The sequence below is a fragment of the Panulirus ornatus genome, chromosome 12, assembly GCF_036320965.1.
Source record: "Panulirus ornatus isolate Po-2019 chromosome 12, ASM3632096v1, whole genome shotgun sequence".
NCBI lineage: Eukaryota > Metazoa > Arthropoda > Malacostraca > Decapoda > Palinuridae > Panulirus > Panulirus ornatus.
The window spans coordinates 14,710,128-14,717,961 of NC_092235.1; the positions used below are offsets into that span (position 1 = coordinate 14,710,128).

General features: G+C 42.8%; 1 protein-coding gene across 1 annotated transcript in view; it reads right to left on the reverse strand.

Annotated features, from left to right (window-relative positions):
* LOC139751791 (transmembrane protein 45B-like) overlaps window positions 1–7,634 on the reverse strand; it is a 52,767-nt gene extending 45,133 nt beyond the window's left edge. The window contains exon 1 of the mRNA XM_071667328.1: window positions 7,412–7,634. The gene's annotated coding sequence lies outside the window, so the exon portion shown is untranslated. The remainder of the gene's footprint in view (window positions 1–7,411) is intronic.
* Between the last annotated feature and the right edge of the window lie 200 nt (window positions 7,635–7,834).

Below are 7,834 nucleotides of genomic sequence, written 5' to 3' on the forward strand. Positions count from 1 at the left end.
AAGGCAAAGGGGATAAGAGTGAGTGCTCAAATTACAGAGGTATAAGTTTGTTGAGTATTCCTGGTAAATTATATGGGAGGGTATTGATTGAGAGGGTGAAGGCATGTACAGAGCATCAGATTGGGGAAGAGCAATGTGGTTTCAGAAGTGGTAGAGGATGTGTGGATCAGGTGTTTGCTTTGAAGAATGTATGTGAGAAATACTTAGAAAAGCAAATGGATTTGTATGTAGCATTTATGGATCTGGAGAAGGCATATGATAGAGTTGATAGAGATGCTCTGTGGAAGGTATTAAGAATATATGGTGTGGGAGGAAAGTTGTTAGAAGCAGTGAAAAGTTTTCATCGAGGATGTAAGGCATGTGTACGTGTAGGAAGAGAGGAAAGTGATTGGTTCTCAGTGAATGTAGGTTTGCGGCAGGGGTGTTTGATGTCTCCATGGTTGTTTAATTTGTTTATGGATGGGGTTGTTAGGGAGGTAAATGCAAGAGTTTTGGAAAGAGGGGCAAGTATGAAGTCTGTTGGGGATGAGAGAGCTTGGGAAGTGAGTCAGTTGTTGTTCGCTGATGATACAGCGCTGGTGGCTGATTCATGTGAGAAACTGCAGAAGCTGGTGACTGAGTTTGGAAAAGTGTGTGGAAGAAGAAAGTTAAGAGTAAATGTGAATAAGAGCAAGGTTATTAGGTACAGTAGGGTTGAGGGTCAAGTCAATTGGGAGCTGAGTTTGAATGGAGAAAAACTGGAGGAAGTGAAGTGTTTTAGATATCTGGGAGTGGATCTGGCAGCGGATGGAACCATGGAAGCGGAAGTGGATCATAGGGTGGGGGAGGGGGCGAAAATCCTGGGGGCCTTGAAAAATGTGTGGAAGTCGAGAACATTATCTCGGAAAGCAAAAATGGGTATGTTTGAAGGAATAGTGGTTCCAACAATGTTGTATGGTTGCGAGGCGTGGGCTATGGACAGAGTTGTGCGCAGGAGGATGGATGTGCTGGAAATGAGATGTTTGAGGACAATGTGTGGTGTGAGGTGGTTTGATCGCGTGAGTAATGTAAGGGTAAGAGAGATGTGTGGAAATAAAAAGAGCGTGGTTGAGAGAGCAGAAGAGGGTGATTTGAAGTGGTTTGGGCACATGGAGAGGATGAGTGAGGAAAGATTGACCAAGAGGATATATGTGTCGGAGGTGGAGGGAACAAGGAGAAGAGGGAGACCAAATTGGAGGTGGAAAGATGGAGTGAAAAAGATTTTGTGTGATCGGGGCCTGAACATGCAGGAGGGTGAAAGGAGGGCAAGGAATAGAGTGAATTGGAGCGATGTGGTATACCGGGGTTGACGTGCTGTCAGTGGATTGAAGCAAGGCATGTGAAGCGTCTGGGGTAAACCATGGAAAGCTGTGTAGGTATGTATATTTGCATGTGTGTGACGTATGTATATACATGTGTATGGGGGGGGGGGTTGGGCCATTTCTTTCGTCTGTTTCCTTGCGCTACCTCGCAAACGCGGGAGACAGCGACAAAGTATAATAAAAAAAAAAATATATATATATATATATATATATATATATATATATATATATATATATATATATATATATATATATATATATATATATTATCCCTGGGGATAGGGGAGAAAGAATACTTCCCACGTTTTCCCTGCGTGTCGTAGAAGGCGACTAAAAGGGAAGGGAGCGGGGGGCTGGAAATCCTCCCCTCTTGTTTTCTTTTTGTTTTTTTTGTTTTTCTCAAAGAAGGAACAGAGAAGGGGGCCAGATGAGGATATTCCCTCAAAGGCCCAGTCCTCTGTTCTTAACGCTACCTCGCTAACGCGGGAAATGGCGAAAAGTATGAAAGAAAGAAGATATATATATATATATATATATATATATATATATATATATATATATATATATATATATATATATGTGTGTGTGTGTGTGTGTGTGTATGTGTGTGTGAGTGTGTATGTGTGAGTGTGCATGTGTGTGTGTGTGTGTGTGTGTGTGTGTATGTGTGTGTAATGTCTGTTCCCCCGGGAACTCCCATCAAGGGTTGGCCACAGGAAAAGTCTCCACTTATCCCTGTCCTCACATGCCTCCCTCACATACACCATTCCACACATTCTTCCACCAGTTCTCTCCCTCCAGTATTCCTCCACCCTATTTGCCCATGTCACAGGTGGTCTTCGACTCACAGCAGCCCCTGTAGATGTACTATCATACACTCTCCTTGTAAACTGCCAGTCTTGCACTCTTTCCACATGCCCAAACTACCTCAAAGTATTACGTTTGACTCATTCTACCACTACACAGTTCATTCCACATGCATTCCCTGCCATACCACATCTCTCATACATCCCTTCATTATATCTTCATTCCATCTGGTCACACCACATGATCTTCTCAAACAACTCATTTCCACGGCCTGTGTGACTCATTCCACGTCCAGTATTCTATTAACGAACCCGACGATTCTTCTACCCCGTACTGCTCTCTCTCTCTCTCTCTCTCTCTCTCTCTCTCTCTCTCTCTCTCTCTCTCTCTCTCTCTCTCTCTCTCTCTCTCTCTCTCTCTCTCTCTCTCTCTCTCTCTTATCTTCCATATCACCATGCTTACCCAAGACAGCTCCCAGATGCTTAAATTCCCTCACTTCTTGCAATCTTCTTTCCACTGATATCCAAAGCACAATTTAGTTCACTTTCTTCTTTCACTCTATATGGTTTTACTTTCATTCTGTTTCTCTTCAAACACTATTATTTTACTTTCACTGGCATTTACCTCCAAACTCCTACGCTTACACACTTCACAAACACACTCAAAACCTTCAGCAACTCCTCTTCACTCTCAGCAAACAACACAGTATCATCCGCAAACAGGCTTGCCACAAGCCACCATATCTCGCCACCACACTCCATCTCTGCACCCCTTTTCCCTAGTTTTGCTTTCATCTGTTATCTCTCCATCCATAGCTATATATGTTAAAAAAGCCACGGTGACATCACACAGCCCTGCCTCACACCTACATGTATCCCATAACTCTCGTTCAACTTTCCATCCAGTCTTGCACACGCATTTGCTTCTCTATAGATGGTTTTCACACCATCCGACAGTTGTTCTCCAACACCATATATCCATTATACATCCCATAAAGCATTCCACACCACTCTGCCATACGCTTTCTCCAAATCCATAAAAGCTGCATACAACTTCTTACTTTTCCAAAGTCATCTTTACTACAAAAATCTGGTCCACACATCACCTACCTAACATAAAACTCCGTCGCTCTTCACTTGTCCTGCATTCAGTCACTTCCGTCAATCTCAATGAACATTCTTGCATACACTTTTCCTCCTATACTTAACAAAAGTATTCCCTTACAGTTGCTATATACATCCTTAACACGTTTTCGTTTGAATAAAGAAACAACAATAGCTTTCACCCAATCCCCAGGCACAACCTTCTGTTTCCATGCTAAATTACGTAACATGCAGCTCCTCTATCATACTTTCTTCTGCATGCATCAGCATGTCAGCCATAACCCCATCCACTCCAGGTGTCTCTCCTACCTTCAGCCTCATTATTGCCCTTCGTACCTCCCTCTTGGCTATAAGCCCCTACACTTGTAGCCCCTTCCTTCCATCCTTTATATCCATGCATGTAACAATTGCTGACTCACCTTCTCCAACATTCATCATTTCTTCAAAATACTCATTCCATCTTCCTCTCACTTCCTTCTTTTGTTTCAGCAGTTCCCCTTCCTTATTTCTCACATCAACATTTGCACTCGTACATCCACCTCTCTCCGTTTTCACCTGCTTCCAGTATAGTTACATATTATCCTGAATCTTTTCAATCAACTTCCTTCCAAAATCTTCATCTACTCTTTCTTTGCTTCCCTCTATCAGCTTCTTAACATTCCACATACAAATTTGTGTTCTTCCCTTCTCCTTTGCTGAACTTCTGCAGATACATTCTTGTTGAACAATCTCCCATATACCTTTTTCTTCTCTTTAACAATATTACTAATCTCTTCTGTCCACCATGCATTGCCCTTTTTATTCCTGTACCTCACTACCTTGTATCCTAAAACGTATTAATGCTCTTACCTTTACTAGTATATCTCTAAACATTTTAAACACCTCATTCACATATGGCTGCATCCCTATATTCACTGCACTTTCATCTAAGCTTTCAGTTACCTTCATTCTCTTCTCCTGGTATTTTTTTTTTTTTTCAAATTCATCATCTCGCTTGTCAACACTTTGACCTCTCCATTCTTCCCTGCACCATACCTCCACTTCTGCCTGACCCTCGTCCCTGCAAGAACCTCGAAATGGTCACAGTCTCCAAAGAATCCTCTCACATCCCCAGCATCCAGCACAGCCTTCCTCTGTGGATCATCTTGTGCAGGAAAAAAAAAAAGGCGTTGGCAAGGAATAAACTCGTCTTAACACAAGATAACTTCCATTTTCATTTACTCCAGCCACTCCCCATTTACCAACCATATATATATATATATATATATATATATATATATATATATATATATATATATATATATATATATATATATATATATATATATATATATATATATTTTGTTTTTCTTTTTTTTTTTATACTTTGTCGCTGTCTCCCGCGTTTGCGAGGTAGCGCAAGGAAACAGACGAAAGAAATGGCCCAACCCCCCCCCATACACATGTATATACATACGTCCACACACGCAAATATACATACCTACACAGCTTTCCATGGTTTACCCCGGACGCTTCACATGCCTTGATTCAATCCACTGACAGCACGTCAACCCCTGTATACCACATCGCTCCAATTCACTCTATTCCTTGCCCTCCTTTCACCCTCCTGCATGTTCAGGCCCCGATCACACAAAATCCTTTTCACTCCATCTTTCCACCTCCAATTTGGTCTCCCTCTTCTCCTCGTTCCCTCCACCTCCGACACATATATCCTCTTGGTCAATCTTTCCTCACTCATTCTCTCCATGTGCCCAAACCATTTCAAAACACCCTCTTCTGCTCTCTCAACCACGCTCTTTTTATTTCCACACATCTCTCTTACCCTTACGTTACTTACTCGATCAAACCACCTCACACCACACATTGTCCTCAAACATCTCATTTCCAGCACATCCATCCTCCTGCGCACAACTCTATCCATAGCCCACGCCTCGCAACCATACAACATTGTTGGAACTACTATTCCTTCAAACATACCCATTTTTGCTTTCCGGGATAATGTTCTCGACTTCCACACATTTTTCAAGGCTCCCAAAATTTTCGCCCCCTCCCCTCACCCTATGATCCACTTCCGCTTCCATGGTTCCATCCGCTGACAGATCCACTCCCAGATATCTAAAACACTTCACTTCCTCCAGTTTTTCTCCATTCAAACTCACCTCCCAATATATATATATATATATATATATATATATATATATATATATATATATATATATATATATATATATATATATATACACACCCAGTCAGTGACGAGTACTGACTGTACAAGTGGAGGAGGAAGACTGGTTGCCACAGGAAGCAAGCTTGTGCGTCGTCATGTTGGAGCGGACGTAGGCTGTGGGAGGGACACCAGGGGACGCCTCGTAGTCCTAACTTGCCAACGCGAACCACACTCACTCGAGTACTCAGACATTAACGTAATAAACTTGATGAAGTGAACATTAATTTTTCATTTAGATTTGATTAAGGTTCTCCGTGTATTATTATTCTGTGACTGTAAAAGTGGATAGAGTTTGAATATAACAGTCAGATTTACAATTCATATATACGTAAAAAAAACAAAAAGAAATCGTTTGATGTAATGATTAGTTTTTGAATTTGGCGACATCGCTAAATTTGAGAGGCAGTGTGACTCGCTGGAGTTCAGACATTGTACGATTCACATCGACAGAGTCCTCTTAATACAAAAACGGTCTGAGACTTCCCCTGAATAGTAGATTTTTTATCATGATGGCTAATTATATATGGGAAGAATTGTATAATGTGCCACTAGAGTAGATGTCAGGATTATACGCGTCTTAATCACTCTAGTCTTCTCGGTTTAGGTAAAGAAATCGGCAGCCAACGGAACGTTTTCCAGGAACAGGAGGGCCCAGGGAACAGTGGAACTCCCGGAACAGGAGGGCCCAGGGAACATTGGAACTCCCCGAACAGGAGAGCACAGGGAACAGTGGAACTCCCGGAACAGGAGGGCCCAGGGAACAGTGGAACTCCCCGAACAGGAGAGCACAGGGAACAGTGGAACTCCCGGAACAGGAGGGCCCAGGGAACAGTGGAACTCCCGGAACAGGGGGGCCCAAAAGGGGAAAAAAAAGGGGGAAAAAAAACCCGGAAAGGGGGGCCCAAAAAAAAAAAAGGGGGGCCCGGGGAAAAAAAAGGGGGAAAACCCGGGAAAAAAAAGGGGGGGAAAAAAACAAAAAAAAAAAAAAAAAAGGGGGAAAAAACCGGGGAAAAAAAAAAAACCCCAAGGGAAAAGGGAACCCGGAAAAAAAAAAAAAGGGAAAAAAAAAAAAAGGGGGAAAAAAATCCAGGAAAAAAAAAAAAGGGGGGAAAAAAAAAACCCCAAAAAAGGGGAAAAACCCCAAAAAGGGGGGAAAAAGGGGGGGAAACCCCCGGAAAAAAGGGGGGGGGGAAAAAAAAAAAAGGGGGGAAAAAAAAAAAAAGGGGGGGGGGGGGCCCCCCCGGGGGGGGCCCCAAAACGGGAAAACCCAAAAGGGGGGGGGAAAAGGGGCCCCCCGGGGGGGGCCCCAAACGGGAAAAAAAAAGGGGGGGGCCCCCAAAAAGGGAAACCCCAAAAAAGGGGCCCAAAAAAAAAAAAAAAGGGGGGCCCCAAAAAAGGGGAAACCCCAAAGGGGAAACCCCGGGAAAAAAAGGGGGAAAAACCCAACCCCCAAATCCGGGAAAAAGAAGGGTTTTAAAAAAAGGGAGGGAAAAAAACCCCGGAAAAAAAAAAAAACCCCCCCCCAAAAAAAAATTTTTTTTTTAAAAAAAAAAAAAACCCCCCCCTTTTTTAAAAAGGGGGAAACCAACACCGGGATATCTGCAGTGAACATATCTGCATGCTAGATGAAAAATATTGGTTGTCACAAAAGTAGCGAAGGAGACATGGCACTGGTTGTCCTTTAAGTACACAAATGGCATCAATGAAGGAAGCCGAAATATATAATTCTGTAAATCATTCTAAGTTTTTATCTAACTATTTTCCACGTTAGAAAGGGCTGAATAACCATTAGGTTTTAGTTTTTCAAAAATTTACAAAATAAGATAAGATTATTAGTTGTCCACTTAAATGTTATAAATCTATTAGTATTTTCATGTGGCACTGAAAAAATGTTCAACCCTCTTGTGTCATACACCTTACGGCTCAGTTCGTACCTTCGACGTTCTCAATTAACTAGTGGACGAGAAGAGTCTGTGGCAGGAGGCGGTGTGTTGAGGCTCTGCTGGAGTGTGTGTACGTATGTTATGACGGCTGGAGAGGCGGTAGCACACAAGGATCTCAGTTCGATACCACTTCGACGATAGAGAAGCCTCGTCCTCAGGTCAGAGCGAGGACGCACCTTTTAGCCAGACTGCTCTCAGATACCTGAGCCAAGTAACGGTTCACACTGCTCTCTATCTGTGATAAGCGAGACATGGCTTATCACCGGTGGATGCCAGTTCTCTATTGCGCGGTTTATAACGATCGTTACGGTAGAGCAGTTGTCGGCAACTGTGCATCAGCATATCTTGCAGGAGACTTCAGTTGGAACTGGCAACCGTTATGATGGCTAGTTCTACCCTTGTGTCTCATGGCAG